Raw genomic sequence first — 24,932 nt, forward strand, 5'->3', positions numbered from 1 at the left:
AAATGAAAACAGAAAATATAACAATAAGAGCTAATTAAATATTAATAAGTACTATATAAGTACATAAATAATACTTAAAAACACAATTTGGTGTACTTTTCCTTTAAGAGAGGTTTTGCAATATTTTTCTCGCAGCTTGCTCCAATTGATGTCAGGGTTGCACTTTATTTTACAGTACGTGTACTAACATGTACTTATAGTGTACTTACAATGTATTTATCTAAGAAAGTTCTGGTAATACAAGGTAACTACATGGGGTAGGGTTAGGTTTAGGGGTAGGTTCAGGGTTAGTACCTAGTTATTATATAGTTATTGTAATTACTATAATAAGTACCTAGTATGTACATGAGGAACAGGACTGTAAAATAAAGTGCTACCGATGTCAGTTAGCTTACTGGTAGCCGTGTGCATCTTAAATGTGTGCCAAAGGCAGGCCATCTCTGTAACCTCTAAAAATAAGCTCAGAAAAGGCACAAGTGCATCAAACTGAATTGTGTATTCAAGAGACACATCAATTAGTCATGATGGTCGAGACCGAGAGAAGCATCCCTAAAGAGTTTATGCATCACAGCTCTGAATATCCTCCCTTCTTCTCTCCTCTTTTCTCTTGATTTCTTGCACTTGCTGTCTTTTGACTGAATATTTTTCTCCTTGTCCTTCTGCCTCTATCTCTCTCTCAGTCATTCACTCCTCTTCTTTCTTGTTTGCATTTTACCTATCCATTTATCTATCTTTCCTCTTTTCATGTCCGTCTCTTGACTATCACTAAATGATGTATTGCTGAGTCTAGGCAGGATGAGCGCCAGCAGTGATAAAGAAGCGTGCTGCCTCCGTTTTCTGCGTCCTCCATTTTGATTCAGTGGAGCTGTCCATGCAGATATGCGCCGAGGCATGCACATCGACACACTCCTGTGACTATAGCAGCACGCACACACAATCTAAGGTGCAGTGGTTGTCAAGCAAGTTTGAATGCCTTTCAGTCTTTCTCAGAAAGGCTCAGGCAAAGTCGTACTTGAAATAATGGAGGGAGGCGTAATAGAGGAAGATGGTGTGGATGGCTCTGTTCCAAAACCTAGTGTGCAGCCTATGTAGACAGCGGGGGGAAAAGAGAGAAAAATGAAGCAGGGAAAGTGTTGATTACAATGTCATTCTAATTAAAAACCATCTGTTTTACCTAATACTTGCGTGTTGTGTATATTTTATGCTTATTCAAACACACATTGTTAGCTTAGCAACATTGAAATTAAAAAAATAATACTGATTATAAGCTTTTGAGTTATTTTCGATATTTAGTCTACATCTAGACAATCAGGTGCAATCATTCCACATTTCACACTTTCATTTGATAAAAGCTTTTGTCAGATTTGAAGAAATGATGACAGAAAATACTGTGCCGTTGTAAAGTAAAATGTATTTCTCAAATTATAGTAGTAATAATAATGATAATTATTATTTTTATTACCATGATTTTTTTCATCCATTTTTTTTAATTTATACATTATACAAGTTCTGTTGTGCAGCACCTTATTTGACAAAAAAATAAAATGCAATGTTTTGTTGTAAATTAATTGTTATCTTTTCATTTGATCATATTTTTAAAAGATCGATTAAATTCTTAAATTTCAATTAATTCATTTTTAATTCATGGAGCTTTAAATAAAAAGGTAAAAAAAATACTCTTGTGGCATTTACTTGTAATCAAACATGTTATGCTTACATTAATGGGGAAGGAAAGCATTCTACATGTTTATTAGACCTTCAAAATAAATATATAACCTTGAAATTAAATCTGCCTAGACTAATTTCAATCATTACATTTTTTCAGTGTTTTATTTGATGTGCTTTGTGTGAGTGCTATTTTTGTGACACACAGAATTCTTGCTTATGTGCAGTATTCCAATAATTGAGTTTCTATTTCAGTTAGCTTACTTCCTTAGAACACAGCTGCCAATGTAGGCATCAGACAGCAAGGGTAGCAAGTGTTGGGTATTGTTTGAATTTTATTGATTCTGATTCTGATTTCGATTCTGCTTATCAATTTTGATTCTTAAAGATTCCTATTTTGGATTCAAATAAGAAAAAAAAAATGAAGTGGAACATTTAGATGCCAAACATGTTTATTCTGTGTATTTTTTACAAAGCATTCTGTTGCAGCTACATAAGCAAAAATCTTACAGAACACTTACAAGAGGAACTTTTGCCTATGGTTTTAACAAAAGTACCACATCAAAAACAAATAGACTATAAGATACATTTTAAACATTAAATTGTTAAACCCCTCCGAGGACCTCAGATGACGACAACCTTAATTTAACTGAATTGAAGTAAACAGTCAAAATTTTTTCAGGTACAGACATTGAAATCAAAAGTTTAAAAACACTGCATAGTTTTATTTTCAGAAATAAAATATAGATTAATCCTCATTAAAGTTACGGAAGATATTCAAATGTTTTTTAGGCTGCTGTCTCTTTAACTCTGAACAAACACAGATTTAAAATACTAAGTGTGTTCGACTTGAACCAGCGCTGCCCAGACCGATGACATGAAAATACCACAAGATTGAATCAAAAGCATACTGAGCTATCTGCTCTCTATAGCTCTTGCAGTACTTTGATGGCATACACAGAACGGTCTGTGCAGCGCTGCTTCAAGTCGAACACACCTACTGTTACACATGCGTTTTCTTTCTCATATCTTTATGTTCATTTAAGACAAAAAAGTCTGTGTCGGTTCTTGATACCCAACCCTAGTAGCAAGCTAAGTTTTGGAACAGAACTGATGTGGAGACCAAACTGTCTTTTCCTTAATAATTTTAAATGAATGTCACTTTGTTAACTTAGCAACGTGCCAACACCAAACTCTATTGAAATCCATTTTGAAATGAGATTATTTGTGTGTGGAGCTATATTTGTATGCTGATAATGAGTTGCTGTCTACGTAACGTTCAAAATTGGTTTTAGAGCTGAGCGATGTGGATGTGGAGACACACACTGTCTTTTCCTTCATCATCACAAATAAACACTTAGACTGACAGTCTGATGGAGCCCCTTAGCATTGGGTTGCTATAGAAACACCAGTACTTTCGAAGATGACCCAAATTAGTTTTCCAGCAGCCATGCGTAGATGGTCACCACCTGGGAGGGTGAAGGAAAGAAGGGAGGAACAGAGTAGAAAGCAGAGGAGGTTAGCGAAAGAACGTACAAATGGAATGAAATGCTAGAGAGAGACAGGAGAGGTTTAGTCTGAGAGAAATAGAAAGCAGAAGATGATTCCAGCTGGTGATAGACAGATGTGATGAAGTCATGACAGGGGACAGAAGAGAGAAAGTGACAGAACAAAGCCTTGTGATTTGATACAGTATAGAATGTGTCAAGATGACATACTGTTTGAAGGTAGAGATTGGTTTGCTGGAGAACCATCTCCATTTTTAAAGGCCACTCCGAGGTGGTGGTGCTGTCATTGACCGAGGCATTGTAACATAAATGTTTAGAACTCAAAAAGCTTATTACAAGCCTACGCTCAGATTAGCTTTACCGCATGCCACACACTAATCAGACCAGAAAATACGGCGGGGATTACACGCAAACAAACTTCCCCCGCCACACAAGCGCCATTGTGAACGCTGAGTAACTTACTTCGAGCCTATCAAAGGCTTGTTATTTAGGGGAGAAAGATACTTAATGCCAGCCATCAATGTTAAGGAAAAGCTAAAAGATTCTGTCTGCTTTCATATTGGGCTAAAGTGTGTTCCATTATTGATTGAAGTCTTAATAGACTGCCCGTCTCAGGAAACACAATCACTGAAATTGATCCAGACATGTCAATAGCTTGTCATGGGCCGAAGAATGTTACACCTGGTGAAAACCGGGGCGAAGGAAATCAAATAAGTCAATTAGCATGCAGGGAAATTTCCCAGCTGGACTCATTCCTTTAGGTTCATGAGAGGGGGAGGTTGCCCAGCAACCAAGAAATGAATTAGTCGGTGTCCTCTCTTGGTGTGTCGTGGACACATTTCATTCCTGACCTCTTCCTCAAGTCCATCTGTTTTGGTCCACACAACTGGCAGACAGATAAAAGTCACTTAATGAATTCATTGAAGCCAAAGTGAAGGAAATGTGACACTGATGGTCTATTTTTCTTACTGGCTTACCTGAGATTTGGAGGGATTGTGTGACGTATGAGGGAACCCTGCTGGTTACTGACCGGTTAGAAGACCAGTTCAAATTGAATTGCACATAAAATAAAAAAAATAAAAAAAATGCAGCTATGAGATTAAACCAGCATGAATTTCTGTGCCGTTTCAGGCTGGTTTAGATGGTAGCTATGCTGTTTACAAGCAAAAAATAACTGAAAACATTCATTGAATAAATACTGATTGCATGGTGTTATTTTAGTTTAGAGTGTATTCTTTTTCTTCTGTTTTTCTTAGTGTCAACCAGTATGGATTGTTTTGATTGTTGATGCCACTATCTAAGAGAGCAGCATGGCTGATGGCTGAAACAAAGCCAATATACAGTATAAAGTATGATATTATACTGTTTAATTTAAAGGTAGTAAATAACACATGCTACGATGGAATGTGTATTTTTTTCCACATAATATTTAAATAAACTATAAATCATTTGAAAAATGAATAAATATAAAAAACTATTAAACAATAAAAATTAATTTGAAATGACAAATATTGATTATATATCAATATTGACAATATACTGGTCTTAGCAATATATAGGTTGATCAGTAGTTAACGTTTTTTAATTATAATGTTTTCTTTATTTTGAAATGATTTTAAAATAGACTTTTATGTGTCTTTTTTGTCTTTATCTTAGCTATACAAATCACTTTGAATTACGGTTGTGAATGAAATGTGCTATATATACCTGTTTAAATAAACTCAGTTGCAAAGCTGGCTGACCAAGGAGGTCTTGTTGGTTTAGCTAGTAAACACATCTGTTGGGGATACCAGCACTCCACAATCGAAAGCACAAAATATATTGGTCTTTTCATTTGGTTGCGTTTTATTTTGAGATTTTACTGGACCAGAAAGGGTGCGGATGAGTGGAGCTGCCACTGACTAGAGGGGAGGATAATACTTTTTTTGAGTAAATATTGTCCCTAGTTGGAGATTTGTGACTTGGATAAAATCTGAATCATGAAGGCAATGAAATAGATTGACAAACAGCTGTCTTTATCAATTGGGAGTTGGTGAAATGACTTTCCGGGCCAATTTAACCCCTGGAAGCACACGCATTTCTGCAAGTTTGTGTGGAGAAAGCTGTGCTATTTTCCTGGAGTGGAAAGAGAGAACTAACACAGATATAAGTCTTGACAAATGTGAATGTGACCCAAACATGGCGTAAAAAAAAAAGGAAAGCCACTCCATCCCTGCTGGAACTCTCTGGATATGTTAAACCCTTTATCTGTGTTGCACCATGCGCTGCGTAGGCCCCTGGTGTGATATGTGTGCAAGTGTGAGCGCTTTGGATAAATATATTTGCCTTCACACTTTAGAACAACGATGAGCTGATATCTGTATTCACACAATGCACAGGCTATTTGAGATTCATGTCTCACATGGAGACAAAACCGATTCCATCCAAAATGGGGGCACCTTCTGCAACCCCCGAACCTCGGCAACACATGCAATCAAAGAGTTCATTTAGTCTAGAAGGGAAAACAAAAGATAAATTCTGGTTTTAGATCTAAAGCAAAGGCTGTTATCCTCTCCTATGCTGTGTGCGCTGTTTGCCGATATTAAACCTCTCATTAGATTCAAACACTTCCCCTTAAACACGATAAGCCCAAGGCAACACTTTCTAATTAGTTTATGTGGCCCGCTGGTGACTCAAGACGTTGTTTTATTTTTCCTTTTTTGGCAGCAAAGTGTCATTATCACTCGTGCTGATCTTTTTGGAAGCGCTTTTGGCCTGGTTGGCTCCAGTGTGTGTTGATGCACTTGTTAGCGAGAGGAAGTGGCTGCTGTGAAGGAATATCTAGAGGCTAGTGGAGCAAAGTGGAGCAGCTTACATTCATATGCAATGCATGTTATGTTGCCCGTGTCTAGTAATGCACAAATGTGGCTGCTATTTAATGTTGCTGAAGCTACTTGCTAAGGTACAAGCTAAGCTACAAACTACACACGGTTAAAGTTGTTCAGCAAGACTCCCAAACAAAAAAGAAACTCCACATTAACAACATATTTTGTCAAAAACAGCTAAAAGGGACAAAAAGTCTTTAGAGGGATAGTTCACCCAAAAAGGAAACTTCTGTCATTACTCACTCTCATGTTGTTTTAAACCAGTATGACTTCCATTCTTCTGAGGAACACAAAAGAAGATATTTCAGACAACTGTTTTTGTTCATAAAATTAAAGTCTGTGGAGTCCAAATTGGAAAAAACATGGACGAAAAAAACACTTTTATGTATTTTCAAAAAATATTTCATGTTTCACTGAAGAAACAAAGACATGCAGATTTAGAGTGGCGCGTGCAGGTAAAGGACAAATTCTATATTTTTGGGTGAACTGTCTATTTAAGACAAAATTAAATAAAATCAGTCAAATAATTTTTTTTTTCTGATTTCCATTGTTGGTGTAGCTACAACATTTGGCTTTTGGATAAGAGTACAGTCACCCTTTTACTGGTTAGCTTATATATCTAAATAGTTAGCTACGCTATAATCTTAAAAAACAAAAATGTAATATGGCTCTCTGGAAACCTGATTCTGATTTTTCAGTCATGATGTTCAGGGGTCAAACATTTCCATAAATTATATTGACCTGTGTCCATGGCAATGCTGTATAAAGGCCCCTTCACACCAAGAGCTACAACGATAACTATTTTTGTGTCCATACCAATGCACAATAATGTTTTGTTAATTATAAGTGCACACTGCAGTTATGCTGTCTACCACTTTAAATACTTGTCGGATGGACTCTGATTGACTGTTTGTTATCGTTCATAAGAGAACATATCTTTCTGATATAATACCCAATGATATTGCTTCTCTGTGTCGATATTGTTATGGCTGTGATAGTTATAGTTAATAGTTATTATAATTATTGTCCTCAGTGTAAATGACTCTTAACTGACTACTCCTTAACATACCTACAATATGTTTTCTACATAGCTCTGCTTTAGTTTGGATCAGTTAGTAATCATGTATTTATATACTGAAAAAAAACTGGCTATATCATTATAGCAGTTTTTCAAACAGCCTTTGCTAGTTCATTAGCTTAGGACTGTTTACCTCTTGTTAAGCGAGCATATTATCTGTGTTTAACGTATCTTCTTTCAGCATTCTTTGCTGTTGCATAAGGCGAGAACAGAGTGCCAGGTAATTATGGAGTTTTTGGCCGGCTTCTGGAACATCTCAGCCTTTTAACACAGCTCATTAAAAACCGTGGCCATTGAACCAAAGTCTACACAATGTCCATTCAGCGCTGCTAAAACACCTTATTCATTGTAGCGAATCAGATGGAGTCAGAATGGGTAACAAAGCACAGCATTAAAATCAGTGAATGCAGCTGATACTCGACCGGAACCAAAGAGCGACAGGAGCATCAACTGAGGCACATTGACTGGGCCTCCCTTGTGAAATCTCTGCCCTGGCTGCCAGTCACACCAGACATCCACACGTCACTGTGTGAGTGGTTCGGGTGACCACTGGGGCTGCTTCTTCTCCTAGCAGCGCTGACAGCCGGTCAACTGGCTTTAGAGAGCCAAGACCGATGTCAGCTCGCATGCAGAGTTGTCTAAGTGACCTTGGGCATGCCCGTTGAGACGGCCAGGGAGAGCAGGATGAGATGTCCATACAAAACCGAGCATTTTTTTACTTTTACATTTTCACTCAGCACAATCTGTCATTCTAGTTTCACTCAGTTCTCTTTCTGTATCCCAAGATCATTGTTTTTCCAAAGATATGAAATTTTCACGATTCTCTCACTCTTTTTCCTTTCTCCTCCATGACCTGCTGAGTTCAGGAGAGAATTTATCCTCCGGGGATGCCTGGCTAAGTGTCAACCTCAGCATTTCTCCATAGTGTTCCTGTTTACCTTTCACTGTGAGTTAATACTCTGTCAACACCATTAATCCCCAGCATAATAGGGAGCGTCTGCCAGCGTCCAGAGTGTTTACCAGGCTGCCGACAGCTCCCCAAGATTGATTCAGTGATGCTTTATGTCCAGCAGTCTGATCTAATGACACGGCTGTAAATTCCCAGCATGGAATGGCCACGGCTGCAGTGCCTATAGTGGTTTTGTGAAGTTTGTTCTACCAGACTGGGTTCAACCTCACATCTGTTTACTGTACCGCGCCATGTATTTTATTGGGACCCATTTAACACTTCTGTTAGCGAATGTCAGGTACAGACAGCTGATGTACTTTTTTCCTCACACTTGGCTCACTCTCTACAGAGGGACTGACTAAAACCCAGATACATTTTCTTAACTGTCTATGTGTGTCTATATGTGTCAGATAGAGAACACGAGTGGGTGTCTGAAATCACAATGACAGACAGCCACACGAATGAGTGTGTCTGTCTGTCAGTCACATGTTTTGAGGATGTCTGTGTTTGTGTGTGAAGGTCTGTAAACTGTCTTCTGTTTGGTGCTGAGAGCTTCGATAGGTGGGGTGAAACATAATCTCTTTTCGATTTCTCCATGAAACTGGTTCACTGTCATAACCCCAATCCCTCTCAAAGAAACTGCCAATTTGGGCCATGGGGCCTTGTGACTACGGTGCAGTCTGGGTCTGAATCTGGAGAGCCTGATAATAGAGCAAGTGTGTTAGTCACATCTCCCACCCTCCTCCTCTCATTGCTGTGTTCTTATTAGCAGTCATCTATTTTTAGCATCTTTGCAATGAATGTGTAGGATTTTGTTTTGGGTTATTTTCAGGTGTCATGCATATAATTATGCTTTTTGGGTTCAATCAGCAGTCCAGGTTCATTTGGTGCCCTAGACAGATTCAGACCAAAGGCCATGACCATAACTTATTCAATAAATATTTCAATATATGAATTCAATATGAAATAGTATAATGTTATAGCTTTTGTTTAGCTTGCCATGTGTAACTGGTTGCCAGTCAGAGATCACCATGTATTTTGAATTTACTGTATGGAAAAGAGAAGCTTTAGCATTTAGCTAATGGCTCCTTTTTTATTTTATGAGAACAAAATCATGACTTTATTCAACATCCTTAATCCTACCTAATACCTAAAATACCTTACTAACTATTATGTTAGGTAAAAAACGTTAGCCTGAATGCACTGTAAGTCGCTTTGGATAAAAGCGTCTTCTGAAAGCATAAATTGAATTTAATTACATTTTCTATTTAATTTAACTATTAATAAGCAGCAAATTAGTCATAGTAAATAGTGAATAAGTGTTCCCTATTCTAAAGTGTTTCCAGCTGGGGTCAAATACCTAGCGTTCACACCATGTCATAAATACTGTAACTCTGAAAGGACAAAATTATGACGTTCTTCTCTGAGATGTTCATGTCCTAGGACTGGAAATTATGTTTTTCTATGACAACACTGTCAACGCCTAAATTAATCTGCAGCAAGTCAGGTACAGTGGTCACATGATGATACAAGTAGAAGCTCTCAGAAAATTCCCAGTTTACAGATGCTAATTATGAGTTCTACAAGGACATTAATGCTTTTTCCTAGTTGGAATCTTGTAATTATGGTAATTGCAACATGGGATTAATGCACCTATACATACCTGGTTAACTGTAAAAAGAGCTGGCCTTTGAAGTACCATCTGGCTGATGTCTGTATTGTAGCTGACAACTTTTCTGTGAAGAGCAAAAATTAAAGTTACAGTCTTTATAAGGACATCTGACTTTAGGGTTTACATTTAAGTGTGCAGTGTGCCAGTCAATAAAGTGATCATTCTCAGAACAGGTCTCAGTTAACCCACATGACATACTGCTGATCTGGAGGTGGGATAGGTGTACATTTTTGTGCATGCTTTATTGGCGTGCATCTTGAGACAAGACAATGGCACTGACATCTTTTAAGACATGTCAGTACAACGTATTTTTAGAAAAGACAGCTTGAACTAGCATTTTAGTCTTGGACTAGCTTTAAGCCTTGTCCGTGAGAAAACTAGCTAGCTAACGGGTGAGAAATGTCCCATCGTTTAGACAAACAACAGTTTTCTCTTATCACAAACAGTCCTTTGAGGGAAAGAAAGGCACATTAAAAGTAAAGGGCACAAAAGAACGTCCAAAAAAAATTAATTTCCACCTCATTCACAGCACCTTGAATTCACACACAGTCAATAGTGTGGGGAGGCGTGGTCAGGAAATAAACTTAATAAGATGAGTTAATTTATCTTAAATTATTCAAAAGTTCAAATGTGTATACAAGTTAGTAGAATCTTTAATGCAGTCAAACTTAAATGTAAGTATATTGTAATTTAATTGTTTAATTAGATACAAAAAATCAGGGCATATTGTATTTAGAAAATTAATTTTATTTTATTATTATTTACTATTTCATATTAGTGGGAAAGGGCATTTTTGTAATCCTGTTATTCCTCTTTGTGTAAAGTTTTCTTACATTATTATGAATTAATGTAAAAGCAAAATAGCATAATTCACCAGAGCTCAATGTTTTTCAGAAAAGCGATAAGCATCTGTTATCGCCTCTGGTGGGATGTAAATTGTGTATCTTAGATCTTTCCATCTCTCCCTTTTGTTCTCAGAAGGACAATGTTGATCTTTGATAACGTACAGTGTTGAATGACTGCAATGCTCATTCCCTCCCCATGCTCATATTAGCACAGTCATATTTGACTGACAGCCTGCCATGGAATTACACTTGCTGCTGCATGGTTCGCACGTCTGTGATGATTGTGGTTGAGGGAATGACATCTATTGAGATTTCAGTGGATGCCATTAAATCACCCCTTTACTCGACCCCCCCCCCCATCTTAGCAGTAAAAACTCGCCTCAGGAGCCAAACCAAGATAATGGCTTTCCCATTACAAAAACACCAATATTTGTAAGACTGCACACTTGCCACAAACCTACAGGGGCTGAGGTAGGAATTACATTTTCAATTACATTACAAGACAAGTCGACCAAGATGAATGACAGATTTCTACTTTCTTTTTGTCAAAACCCAATCACATATCCATCCAATCGAAGCCACTGATGTCTTTCGACTCTGTTCTCTCTGTAAATGCATGGCTTTGGTTGTTGCATTTACTTATTTATTTAATCTAGATGAGGGAGACAGGAGAAGAGCTTGAAAACTGTGACAGAGGAGAGCGATTTTGTTAGCAGGGCAGTCATGTGGAGTGTGATAAGTGACGGGGGCTGTGCTTGTGCGTGTACGTTGAGCAGTGGAGCATGTGTTAGCACAGCTAGTAGTCACTTTATAAATGTGTGCATCACATGGCCTACAAGCCAGGTCACCTTCCATCCACTGGACAGGTAACATTCCCAAATGACCGCAGAGATGAGAGGGTTGTTTCTTAAATGCATTTCTGCACAGCAAAAAGTCTAACTTTTAAGTTGAAACATCATTAAAACCAGGTAAGTTTTCTTGAGAACCAACTGTGTGTAAGATAAAAGACTGGTTTTGAGAGAATATGTCTCTATAAGTGTATTTTGCTGTTGTGGTTGAACAGCTAAGGTACAATGTAGGTCACCTGGCAAAGTTTCATTTAATAAACACAGCAACAAAAATGTAATATTTTATTGAAAAGTGTTATTATCTTTTGCAAGGATTTTTAGATGTTATTTTGGAAAACAAGTAAAGTTGGGGTCGGTAAAAAAAGGTAGGTTTTTTTTTTTTAAAGACATCTGTTATGCTTACAAAGGCTGCATTTATTTGATCAAAAATACCGTAGAGTAAAATTGTGAAATATTATTACAATTTAAAAGAATTGTTTTTACATTTTAAATGTAATTTATTCCTGTGATGGCAAAGCTGAATTTTCAGGAGCAATTACTTCAATCAGTGTCACATGATCCTTCAGAAATCATTCTAAAATGCTGATTTGGTGCTCAAGAAATGTTTCTTATTATTATCAATATTGAACACAGTTGTGCTGCTTAGTATTTGTGTGGAAATAATGACATATTTCTTTCAGTATACTTTAATGAATTGAAAGTTAAAAAGAACTGCATTTATTTGAGATTGAAATATATTTCATTTTAATATTGGACTATGGGAAGCTGCTCGGACAAGTTACAATTCATTTTCCCTGAGAGTGACGGACAGAAAAGAAAAGTTCGAGCCCAGAGAAATGAAGTGAGCTTCTAAGAGCTAGAGTACTTTATTTTGTCATTATACACTTATATAAGGAACTCCCTTATATAAGACCTTATACACGACCTCCCTTATACACGACCTTCATCACTCCAGATGAAGGTCGTGTGACCGAAACGTTGTGCGATTAAAATTTATTTTGCAAGTTAAGATAGTATGCGGGAGTTCCTTATATGTTGAAACGACCTACCTGGTCTTATTTTTCTACGCACATATTACTTACAGGTGTGCGATGGAGTTCGTTCACTAGTCATTATACACTTAAAATGATAATTTAAATGTAACTATAATCTAATTAGGTAATTTGAATGTAATTCTAACAAAATACAGTTAACTTTTTGTATTCTGATTACATAACACCAAATATTCTGTCACTCCACAAGCCTGGTCGACTGCCCTGCTTAGATGCTCTGTGATTTATTCCAGCGAGCAATATAAAAAAAAAAATGAAATGAAGTGGCTGAGAGAAAATTAAAGACGAGGAGATTGAGAGAAGTAAAGACAGAGAAGCCCCGGTCTCTAATTTAACTTATATAAGCACATAAACACTTGAGGCATGAAATGAACAATTGCATAGTTTACAGAGGCAGAATTATGTAGATGAAGTGAAGGTAGAAGGAAGGGAAGCTTATCAGAGAGCAGCAGGGCTGTTCCCTCAGCTCGTCTCTGGGTGTGTGTGTTTATGGATCAGGAGTCATTCATAAAGCCCTAGCTGAGGTGTTTACGTGTGTTTTCGTCTGTGTATATGGAAATGAAGGAAGCTGGGGCCCGGAGTGAGACTGAACCTCTACCTGAGGAGGGTGCAGCTTTCAAATGCCTCGTCCCGTCGTTTAGTCTTCATGCCAAGCTACACGGCCCCCTATTTATCATTCCAGTAGCTTTGGCGTTTTGTTGCTTTTGGTCTTCACACTGTGGAGAATTTGATTACCATAGCGTTCAGGAGGAGGAGACGCAGACCTGAGTGTAATCGTCTTGTTTGTCTCGACTGGTGTTTGGAAATGAAAGGTAGTTTTGTGCTCTAACTACTGTAAGTGTTTCATATCCACCATAAGGTACAAGAACACTTTGATGTCTTTAGTTGGTAGTAGGTTCTGTTGCGTTTGCAATGCAGTGACTTGGTTGTTCTGAAGCGTAGATGTCCCATGTCCTGTCTTTGCTGTCATCTGTCTCTATGGGTGGTCTATTAAATTCCCTTCTTTGATCTGTTAAGCACGGAGGGGAGATTTCGCACAGAAAATGAGCAGTTGCGTCTCCCTTCCCAACTGCCTCAACCTGCTCTTGTTTTCCTCTGCACCAGCAATTACCATTGGGGCTTGCCGACACCCTCCCTCCTTCCCTCCTCAGTCTGTAGTTTCTGTGGAGAATGGGAGGTGAAGGGCGCATGTGTAAAGCACACTGATGTGTTAATCACATTTTTCAGTGTGTTCGGTTGGTGCCGTCTTGCTGTGAAGCAGTGTACAGCGCTGCAGCGCTAACTGTCAAGTCTTCCATCACGGATGGTAAAATAGCTACTGGAGCGACAGAAGCGACCACAGTTTCTGTGAGAGGAGAGAAAAGAGGAAACAAGCATAGCTATGCTTTCATTAAGAAGGGATGGTTCACACTGACCCATCAAAAAAAAAAACATCTGTACACTCTTTAAAATAAAGGTGCTTCTAAAAGTTCTTCAAGGTTTTTCTTTTTTCTTTTTTTAATGGTTCATAGAAGAACCATATTTGGTTCCACAAAGAACCATTCAGTCAAAGGTACTGTAAACCATCTATTTCTTACCCTTTTATAATCTGAAGAACTTTCTTTCGCCAAAAAGAATGGTTCTTTATCGAACCATTTAGACAAAAAGGTTCTTCCATGGCATCGTGAAGCACCATTATTTTTTTGAGTATATTTTGTGATCCAGTGAAATTTGAGTTTAGGAAAAACAATAAAAATGGTTTGTCAGATGGGGAAAGAACTTAAAATGTATGAAGCTGAACTTTTTACTTTCAAACCAAGCAGCTTTCTGTTAGTCAATGCAGGGGATTCACTTGACTAACTTAAACCGTATGCCCAATCTGCTTTTTTTCGCAAAAAAATTACGGAAAAACTGTAAATGTGATTGCAACTTTACAAAATTCAAAAATACAGAATTCTAGACCAATGACTGTCTTCGCGAGTGAGTCAGTGAACTGTTCGGCTGATTCGTTCAAAAACACTGATTCATTCAGAGGCGTAACAAGTGGCTGAGTGAATCATTCAGTCCATCCATTTCTAAGCACTGATCCATCTGAGAACTAAACAAGTGAATTTCTTTATGAGTGAATCATTAAATTTTCTCAGCTACTGCTCTGATTCATTTTCAACTATTTTCGTAGCCAGACAAAAATAAGTAAACGGCACTATTATGCATAAAATGTAAGTACTTCAATTTTAACCTATTGTTTATTAATTAATTGTAGAGAAGTAATATCATAGTTGTGTTGTTGGCCAGAGTTTCACTAAAGCAACACTGGCACTCTTACTCATAGAATATTGGCATACAGTCATTTTCACGAATGCCATTTTGATAGTGTGTTAGCGCAGTGTGAACTAGCCTAGACTCCTACATATGGAGTTCAGTGAGCTTCATGAATGAAAGGAGAGAAGAAATAGAGGCAGCTCTTTGAGGGTCACACCTGGGAGAAACAGTACAAACGATGTGGTCACTCCATTAGTGGTTACCTTACACAGATATGCTTTTGTGAGGTTGTAAATATAGAGGATCGATAACCTACAGTCTAACTGACAAAAAAGCAGAGAAATGCATTTAAAGATGGAAACTAGCAGAGAGCTGTGTTACGTTTTTGTATTCAAGCTTCTAAAAATACACCAGTGCTGAGAGGACAGCTTCCCACACAGTGTCAAACAGAGCTTACTTTAGCGATCTGCTGAGTGGTGGAAATCTGGTCTGAGATAATGGCATTGATATGCAGTAGGGATGAGAGAGCGCTGCATGCTGGCTCTATTGGCAGTGTCTGCTGTGATGGGAAGGTCTATCATGAAAGTGTGTGTATGTGTATGTGTGCGCATTGATCAGTTGTGAAGCTGTTCTGGCACGTATAGACTGTATGCCATATTGCGTCCATGCTGGAGAGCTTCAGCAGAGAGGGTAGTGCTCTGAGTACTGAGATTCTGAGCTTTCCTCCCTGCTGTTATTCAATATCAGCACAGACCCATGCATCCACATTCACGGTCTGACGATAACATAAAATTACACTCATGCAGCACTGAGATCTGACTGAGTATACAAAAAACACCTCTCTCACAATCTCTCCTTCTGTCCGTGGGAATCTTGACAGTCTGTACACTCCCACCTCCTGTTTTTCTTTTAGGAACAGTTCACCCAAAAACAGAAATGCTGTTATTTTCTCAACCTTGTGTCATTTAGATAACTGACTTCTGTTGGACATGAATTAAGTTTTTTGGTTTGAGAATATAATTGGCCTTTTTCCATAATTAAATCATGTTCAGTTTTGTTACCATTTCTCGAATGTAATAAATTACTCCAAAAGAGTTTCCAGAAATTATTTCGAAAGACAGAGAAGGCAGTATAATATATCTACTGACTATACTTGTATAGCACAAACAGACAAAACGAAAGGCTCTTCTTTCTGATATTTTTTTGTGAATTACAAACCTACAGTGTCCAAGTACATAGTCTGATTTCTAAATAATTAAACTCTTATGAGCCAGTTCTTTCTAGTGAATCGAAAACATACAGTGCAACCGGTATAGTCCAGTTCCTGAATGAATGACTCTAAGTTGGTTATTTTTAGTGAATTTAAATTATAGTGGGCATCCATTGCATTCCAGTTTCCCAAATAAATTAGTTTTACAAGCAGGCTCTTTTTAGTTAACCCTAACCCTAACCCAGTGCGATAGGGTTGGCGCTTTGAGGATAATTTCCCACTGGTTAATCAACAAGGGACAACATCGGTAATACCAGTATCACTTTGGGGTGGGGTGGGGTGGTCCTCTTTTCCTTGCTTTCAAATAGCTTTTAAATGTGTGCGCGTTATACTTTCACTTTTGAATTAACGGCAATTGGCAATTCCACGTCAATTGCTTGAATGAAAAAATAAAATAAAAAAACTGATATTGAATACATACAGTAACTTTTATTAACATAATGAATAAGAATACCACCATGCAGGCTGAAAAAACTGAAAATCGGCAAACTGTGGACCCAAACAAATAAGAACCATGAACGTTTACTGCTTAGCCAATATTAGAACATTTTTAAAATGAATAAGAAAATAAAATAGGCCTAATTAAATTACACAAAGATTAAATAAAATAAAACCATATAAATAAGAAACGAATGTAAAAAAAAAACTTCCAAAATGATCTTAGCCTACATAAATAACAAGTCAGCACTCTAAAAATAAAGTAATAATAAAATAATAAAACTTTAAAAAGGCATTTATTAACAGTGCTTGCAGAGTTATTTTTTTTATTTTTTTGACTGCTCAACGTCGGCTTCCTCCTCATTTTGTTCTCTCTCTTCTCTCACGGGGTGCGTTGACGGCGCTTTCCTACCGAGGATGACCGTTTCTTGGTCTCTTCAACATTCGGGTCGTAGTCATCCCGGTAACGTGGGTCCAGGAATGTCCAGTTCAAGTTGTCTCGCGTATAACTGTGTGTTCACACCGCCACCGTCAAAGTGGCCGGAAGTCATTCATTTTCAATGTGAGCTGGCGTCGAGGAGCAGCATCTGAGATTGTTCATGTTCCTGGTGAGTTGCTGATGTGCAGTAACGATATAGGAATAATAATCTAATGATATAATAAATAATAGTACAGTAGTCCCTGTTTACTTTTAAACAAATTTCCTTGATTATACTTGCATTAAGTAATGTTTATTCTTGATTATATTTACTTAAGTAATATTTTCAATGCAGGACTTTTACTTTTATCAGAGTATTTTTACAGTGCTTTATACATTATTAGGTAAAGGATCTTAATACTTCGTTCACAACAATATTTAATGAAGTTGAGTTATAACGTTACCCTCATTGTGGTTAGTCTGCACAAGTTTAACAAGCTTGTTTGCTTTGAGGCCACTTTAAATACAAGATAAGCATTCGATCTGCGTCAGAGCGTCAGAGCGCGGTGTGAACGCACAGTAAGCTGCCGGCTTGCTTCTGGCAGAGCTTCATATTTATAATATGATGCCGGCTTTCAGGTTGGCTGCTAGTTTTCCATCCTTATCCCATTGTTTCCTCTTTAATAAAACGCAGCACAGGGAGAAGAGATGACGCAGTTATGCTGATCTGTGATGTGACTGTCTCTTGGCACGCAGCCACAATGCGTTCAGTTTTTAATTATAGTGTATGCTCTGTTTTAAAATAAATTATTTATAATTATTATTTTGACTTAATTCAAATAAATATTTAAGAAAAAACGAATACTTTAAAAAATCTAAACAACGGTGGAGGCGGTGTCACGGTGGAAAGTGATGTAACCGGTGTTGTGGCTTAAAGCCCGTAACACCATCAACACCATCTGCGGCAAGCCTACAGTGCAACCAGTATAATTCAATTCCCAAATAAATGACTTGTACATGCAGGTTATTCTTAGTGAATCAAAGCATACTGTGTAAGCAGTGCAGTTCCTGAATGTATGACCTTGTCTCTGTTCTTTTTAATGAATCAAAAGAATACAGCACAGTATAGTCCAATTCCTGAACTAATGACTCATAGAGTAATTGACATATGACTAAAGATATACCAAATGGGGTTTGTCAATATATTATTTTACAAATTTATAGTTCGGAAAATCATTGGATTGCAGATGGTAATTTTTTTTAACATTTTCATTCAAACTGTTCCTTTAACATCTATCTCTTGCGCTGTCTCTCTCTCTCTTTCTCTCTCCTGATTGATCTTCTCTGTTACTCAGTTCAGGCGTGTTTCTGTTCTACTTTTGCTCTCTCTGAGGCTCTTTTTTTTCTGCTGATCTCTCCATCTCCCCACCTCTGTTTTTCTCGATGTATGTTTATGTCCATGTCTCGCTCCCCCTCTTCTCTCTCTCTCTCTCACTCTCACTTTCATTAATGAGGTGCTCTGAGGTCTTGTGCGCAAGGAATTGGCAGAACACTGGGACATATGGTAGGGACTGAGTGAGAGGGTTGGCTGCTGGTTTGATGCTCCAGAGAGGTAGCTGGCTCTGACAGGTCAGACAGGTCCCAACGCATGGAAGAGGACTTTCCAAAATAAAAGTGCCTGCATGGGTTTCTCGAGAAGAGCTGTGAAATAAATAACGAACTGAATCTTCTCCTTGAAATTGAGATAAGATCTGAAGATTTTACGTCACTCAACCACGGGCTTCTCAAATTTGATGTGGTGTCCTAGAGAATGCCAGCATTTAAAAACGCTGAGCCTCCACACCTGCAAGAAAGGGAGAGCGATAGAGAGAGGGAGTTCAAAAGTTGAGACGGATTCGTTAGGAGAGGAAGAGATGCCTCTAGGACGGCAGGCTGCGTGTCTGTGTGATGCCGGTTTGTCTCCTTGCATTTGCATAAGAAAGGCTGTAATGAGGTGCTGTGGAGGTGGATAGAGCGTTTTGAAGTGAGTTGTGACTTTGCGCTGCATGTTCCACAGATTCATGGCTATTTTTTGAGAGATATGTGTTTGGAGCGTTTAGCTAAAGGTGCCTGGTCACAGCTGAATATAGAAAGACATTTAATAGTACCATATCTCAGAATGATAATTAGACTCCTTGTTCATGAAAACTGGAGCTATAAAACTTGGATTTTTTTTCCCCCAGTGAACCTCAGATGAGTGAATGCATTTTCAACCTCAAAAAAGCACCAAGCCTTTTTCGTTTTTGAATAGAAGACATTATGATGTTTATGGGAGATCAGTTGCCAAATTCATGTTTTAAGGTGGAGAAGCACAGTATTTGCATGTACTGTTTTGTAAAAGATGTGCTTTCAGTCTCATCAGTACTGAATCATTAGAATGATTTTCCAAAACCTTCAGTTTTAGTTTTACCAGATATGAGCTCTTATCTCAGCAAAGAAAGACTCAAATATTATTTCTCTCCCTGAAATGGAAAACTGCCATTTGGAGAAATTGTAATTTCAGATTGAACTGCATACACGATATAGCTGCCTCGACAGCTGAAATAATGAGCCAGCCAGTCTTTTGTGCTTTTTGTATCTTCCCCCGTCTGATCCCATTCACTGGCAGATTTATGATGTGAGGAATAATCAATCAAACAATAAATCAATATTCAACAAAACACATCTGTGGCCAGTCAAGTGTAAAACGCTCCTCCATAGCGCCAGCTCAGAATAGCTTGATGGGTCTCGGCTATGCTCTGAGATGGATAAATTTTGATATCTGGCCTTATCAAGGTCGGAGCAGCTAAGTAGATTGAATAAACTTGTCACACATAATATAGTGCCATGTCTGAACGTACGGGGGAAGAAAACGTCACACAGGGAAATGAACTGGAATTATGGGCGTAATGGTTCCTTGCTATCCAACAATATGTATTAATATTTATATTATGTCCGTTGATGCAGTGATTGTACTTGAGGCACTTCTTAGTAGCTGAAAGAGCTAAATGGCAGTATAACTAGACCTCAGAGTCAGTTTAATGGTATCGTTCCTGTCCACGGCCCATAGCCCCCGGTATATATTTAGCTTGGGTAATTGCGGTGTTATTATCTTCTGTTGTTGTCATTCCTGTTGTTTTTCTTGCCATTGTTAGATTGAGACTGGGCTGCGGCTTTGGAGCTGCTCTCATTAACTCACTGTGCTATCATCTCCAGTTGCAAAACAAAGCCCCTGAGTAAGTGTACTGTTCACTGGGAGCCACTTTGACCTCTTCTCTCCTTTACTCTGATAGCCCCTATACTGGATGTGCAGTGATGTACAGTACATCTAGTTTACATACTCCTGATTTTCACTAAGAAATTGTTAGTAAATAACAGACAAAACAAAAAACAAAGTAACTGCATTAACCATGAGATTTAAATATTATTTTCTTGTAAAACGTACTCCCAGTAGTGTTTTCTTTACAACTTTCTTTACAAAATCTGTTTTTACGTTTTTTGAAAGTTAGTTATAAATTTTTTTGTACTGCCGTGAAGAAACAACCGAATCCATACTTTTTTTTTATTTTTACTTGATGAATGGAAAGTTCAAAAGAACAGTATTTATTTAAAATAAAAAGTGTTATGAATAGTAATCATTATAAATTGACTTACTGTCACATTTGATCTATTTAATGCAGTCATATTCATTGCTTAATAGTATATTAACAAAACAAAATTAACTATATATATGCTGTTTATACATTTACTGTGTATAATCACATTTATGTTATTATGTTTAATTTAATTTTTAATTATTCTGTTTAGAAGTTTGCATAATGTTTTCATCATGGCAGTACTAATTAAAGTAAACAACACAATTATAAGAATCTTGCAAAAGATACATAAACGTATACGCAGAACTGTATACCTAATGTGTACCTTATGCCACAGATTACATTTAATTCTGTGAAGGTGAGTGTCACAAAATTAACATAAAAACCACACACACACAGACACACACACACATACATACCTAGTGCAAATTGTTTGGGGATGCACTGCACTTCTATGAATAAGAGAGGAGGACAATATTTTGCTCAAATTTTAAGGCTGGTTGCTCAGGGAAAGAAGGTGTGAAAAATTGAGAGAGGCGAAGTGAAGGCTGGTGATAAATGATAGAAAGTGTGGTTGTGTTATGGAAGAGGGAGAAGGAAATGTGTGAATCCACATGCATGTAATATGAGCTTACTTAATTGCTTCTGCTTCTCCCCAGAACACATTGCATCCTTGATATTTCCAAAAGATTTTAAGGGAGTTTCCTCACAGCATTACAATAAAGCAGCAAAGGTTTTTTGTTTAGAAAAGATCACATTCTTTTATGCAGGTCAGAACAAAAGTGTTTCAAAATCATTAAAAGGGACAGTGTAACCAAAAATGAACTCATGTCATTCAAAACTCTTTGGAAGACAAAAGAAGATATTTATTAGAATGAACAAGCTGCTTATATTTTCGATATACTGAAGAAAAAAAATGTTGGTGAAAAAAATTGTCCCTCTGAAATTAATACTAAATTTGATTACAAAGAAATGGCAAGAAACACAATAAATTAAAAGTTACATTTGGAAAGACTGAAGCCATGTATCTTTAAAAAAAAAAAAAAAGGCATAATATATCTAATTTGACAATGCAGAATTAAAAATTAGTTTATGCACTTTTCAAAACAACAAAAGCAGTCAAGTCAAAAGTATTTAAAAAATATGTTCAAACATCCCATTTTATGTCAAAAAACTTGACGTACAGTAAGCTCCAACAAGATGATATTTACATATACTGCTTTTACGCACTCAAAAAGTGAACTTCCTCATCATAGATTTACTTTCAGCTGTCATGATTGCATTACACCTTCCATAGCTATGCCATTCATATCATATTTTGTGAGAAATCTTGATGTGCTAGAGCAAAACAGGACTCAAAAAATGATTAAGAAACAAGCATTGTTTTTTATTTAGCCAGCGTTGTATAATCTGTGTTTTTAATTCCAACTTAAAAACAGAACAGCTGTGGTCATTTTTAAACCCCAAACAGTTACAGTAGGCTATAGAATATTGTGTGGAGTGATTTAATACTGTGGTCCAGTTAGACGTCATTATTAAATAAAAGAACGATAGCTTGTGTTTAACTGTATGCTGTTACCCCACCCCCTTTCTCAGGCAGATAAAATAAAAGTAGCTAAGCTATTACTTGAATGGGTTTGTAAGTAATCTTGATCTAGTGGGCAAGCTTGAAGAAGTGTATCCTCCAACTAAATTTATCTGTGCCCAGAGCCTCAGTCTCCCTTTCAGCCCCACTGTCGTTTATCTCCGCTCTTGTATTCCCTACAGCGTGAATGGGGCCATGGTGGTAAAGCTATATGTGATTTGCCATAACATACCTCTGGAGAGCCTGCAAAGGTCATTTGGCTAAAACACAAAGAGAGGAAGAATCAAAGCATACAGATAAAATGAATGCACTGGCCACTGAGGTACATGGTTGACAGGTGAATCATTTACACTTTATTCAATGACAGTGCAGTATTTCTCTACGGATTACGAATTCAAATAAGTCTGTGGGCTAGTGCTGAAATTGCTTTACTTCATCTTACATATTAATTCCCCATAACTGTGAGCGAACTTGCATCTTATGAAAAATCTATGTAGAAGGCTTTGACAGTTTAACTGGTGCCTAGTTCCTGTTCAGTCTGACATCAAATGTTCATTTATAGTTAAAAATCAGCCTACAGTCAGAGAAGATGCTGTGATTTTTTACTACTGTATGTCCATAAAAAATAAAAAAAAGGTCAGGCTCAGATGGAAAAAATATGGGTATGTCGAAATGGCTTTATGAGAAAAAAAGTATTAATTCATCACCACCGCTGCAGTACTGCTAATTAGACAAATTCTGTCATATTGCGAGTATTACTTGCAGCAAAATACAGATAATTAAAGTTGACACTATTGTCAGAAGTGTACTTTTTTTTTGTAAATATCCCACCCTTACTGGGGAGTCATTAAATAATGGCTTTTCGTAAAGCTCTTTTTTTCAGACTGTGAAGGGGAAACATAGTGCAAGCTTGTCTTCCTGTAACATGGGAGTTCTCAATGCTTGACTGGCTGTTTTGTCGCCTGTAGCAGCTTTGAGGTAACAAGCCCACAGACATGCTGCCCCCAACGTTCCTGTCTAAATTTAAACTGATGAAGAGATAATTGCTCAGTCAGCAGCATACAAGGCATCACTCCATAAGTGCGAACAGAAGCTAAAGCAGTGTTTCTCAGAATTTACTTTGGACATCACTGAAATCTATTACGCATAATACAGAATCATCCTGTATTTAAGACTTAAAAAAAACATTCTGTATAGCCATATGTTTGTCCATTATTCGCAGGCATACATCGTATGACTCCTGTTAAACTCCCTTTCCCTCTAAATTTCGTCAACCAATGTGAGGAGCTTTCAGGAGTGATGATAATACTGTGCCGAGGACGAAGAACTGTGAAGTGCTCTTCCGCCATACATTATAGGTATCATTTTTTATTAGAAAATTGTCACATTTTATTTTGTGTCACCATACTTACTTGTGTAACTACTCATGTAACCATCTTTAAATAGGGAAAACATGGAAGTGTTTGGTAGCTTCTAAATTCATCCCTGTTTGGATCCTAATAAACAATAAAGTCTTAAAAGCTGTCAATACTTATTTTGTTAATTTTTTTTAATTTTTTTATTTTAGTTCAAAGTGCCATTGTTTAATAAAATGCTTTATTACAGTATATATTACAGAAGTATATTATATTACAGAATATTTCTCTTTCAGATAAATGTTGTTCCTTTATACTCATCAAAGAATCCTGAAAAAAAGACTACAGTTTCCTAAAAAATATCAACAATAAGAATTTTTTATTTATTTATTTATTTATGTATGAACAACAGAATGCTGATTAAAAATGTCATAATGCTGCTGTTCCAAATTAATAGTTAAAGCAGCAGATGGGGTAGAAATGCAGTGTCAGTAGGTTGATAGACAAATTATACAGCATTTGATGTCATGGATCGTACTTCAATCCTACAAAGAAAAGGACCTACTTTAGCATTTTGTGTGACACATTTGGGTGCAGATTGTTTGGCGAATGTGAAAGCAAGCTTTACAAAAAAAAGCTATTATTGAAAGATGAGGCAGTGCCAGTTATATTGGACTTGACAGCAAATACACAAGCAATCCTTTCACATTCAAAAAGTCTAACCAATCATAGCAGACACCAACATATTGTCTTAAAGGCAGAATATCAAAAACAGCCATTTTAATCATGTAAAGAAGAGGAAGGATAGAACATATAATGTTATACTAAATTACAGCTGGTTTTGCAGCAGGAAGATTGACTAACATGAAAATAGACTATGGATAGCCTACAGTGCAGGAAAAAAGGTACAGTACATTGAGTGTAAATGGAGGCACACATTGGTTCCACCAAGTGTAAATAGCAACAAATATCATCTTGTTTGCATTAAGAGCAAATGGAAGTAATGTGCTGTGTGTACGAAGGGTAAATTGCCTGAATAGTGGCAGTTAGAAAAAATTGCCTTTATGGTTGGTGTAAACAGACACTGCCAAAGATTAATGATAACAGGTAGGATATGGCTTTTTAAACCACAAACAGAAAATACATGTTATGTTATTTATTTACATTTATCTGACGCTTTTATCCAAAGCAACTTACAATTGCTATATATATGTCAGAGGTCGCACACCTCTGGAGCAACTAGGGATTAAGTGTCTTGCTCAGGGACACATTGGTGTCTCACACTGGATTCGAACCCAGGTCTCTCACACCAATGGCATGTGTCTTATCCACTGTGCCAACACCACCCCCCATGTTATGCAGAAATCAGAGCAAACTGCTATGTGCTATTGCGCGAAGAAGTGATTGGAGGTCACTTTTATCCAACAGATATTATAATGCTGTATTTAAATAAGCCTTCTTGGTTATTTGCTCTTGAAGATGAAGATTTGATTTCCTGTAAGAGTATTTGCAGAGATCAAATCAGATGAA

General features: G+C 37.2%; 2 protein-coding genes across 18 annotated transcripts in view; both read left to right on the forward strand.

Annotated features, from left to right (window-relative positions):
* nrxn1a (neurexin 1a) overlaps nt 1-24,932 on the forward strand; it is a 182,741-nt gene that overhangs the window by 39,585 nt on the left and 118,224 nt on the right. The gene's annotated exons all lie outside the window — the stretch shown is intronic.
* The window catches only part of LOC132121496 (phosphatidylinositol-glycan biosynthesis class F protein-like), a 358,018-nt gene continuing 338,122 nt past the window's right edge, over nt 5,037-24,932 (forward strand). Inside the window, exon 1 of the mRNA XM_059530959.1 lies at nt 5,037-5,048. The gene's annotated coding sequence lies outside the window, so the exon portion shown is untranslated. The remainder of the gene's footprint in view (nt 5,049-24,932) is intronic.

Source organism: Carassius carassius, chromosome 39, assembly GCF_963082965.1.
Source record: "Carassius carassius chromosome 39, fCarCar2.1, whole genome shotgun sequence".
NCBI lineage: Eukaryota > Metazoa > Chordata > Actinopteri > Cypriniformes > Cyprinidae > Carassius > Carassius carassius.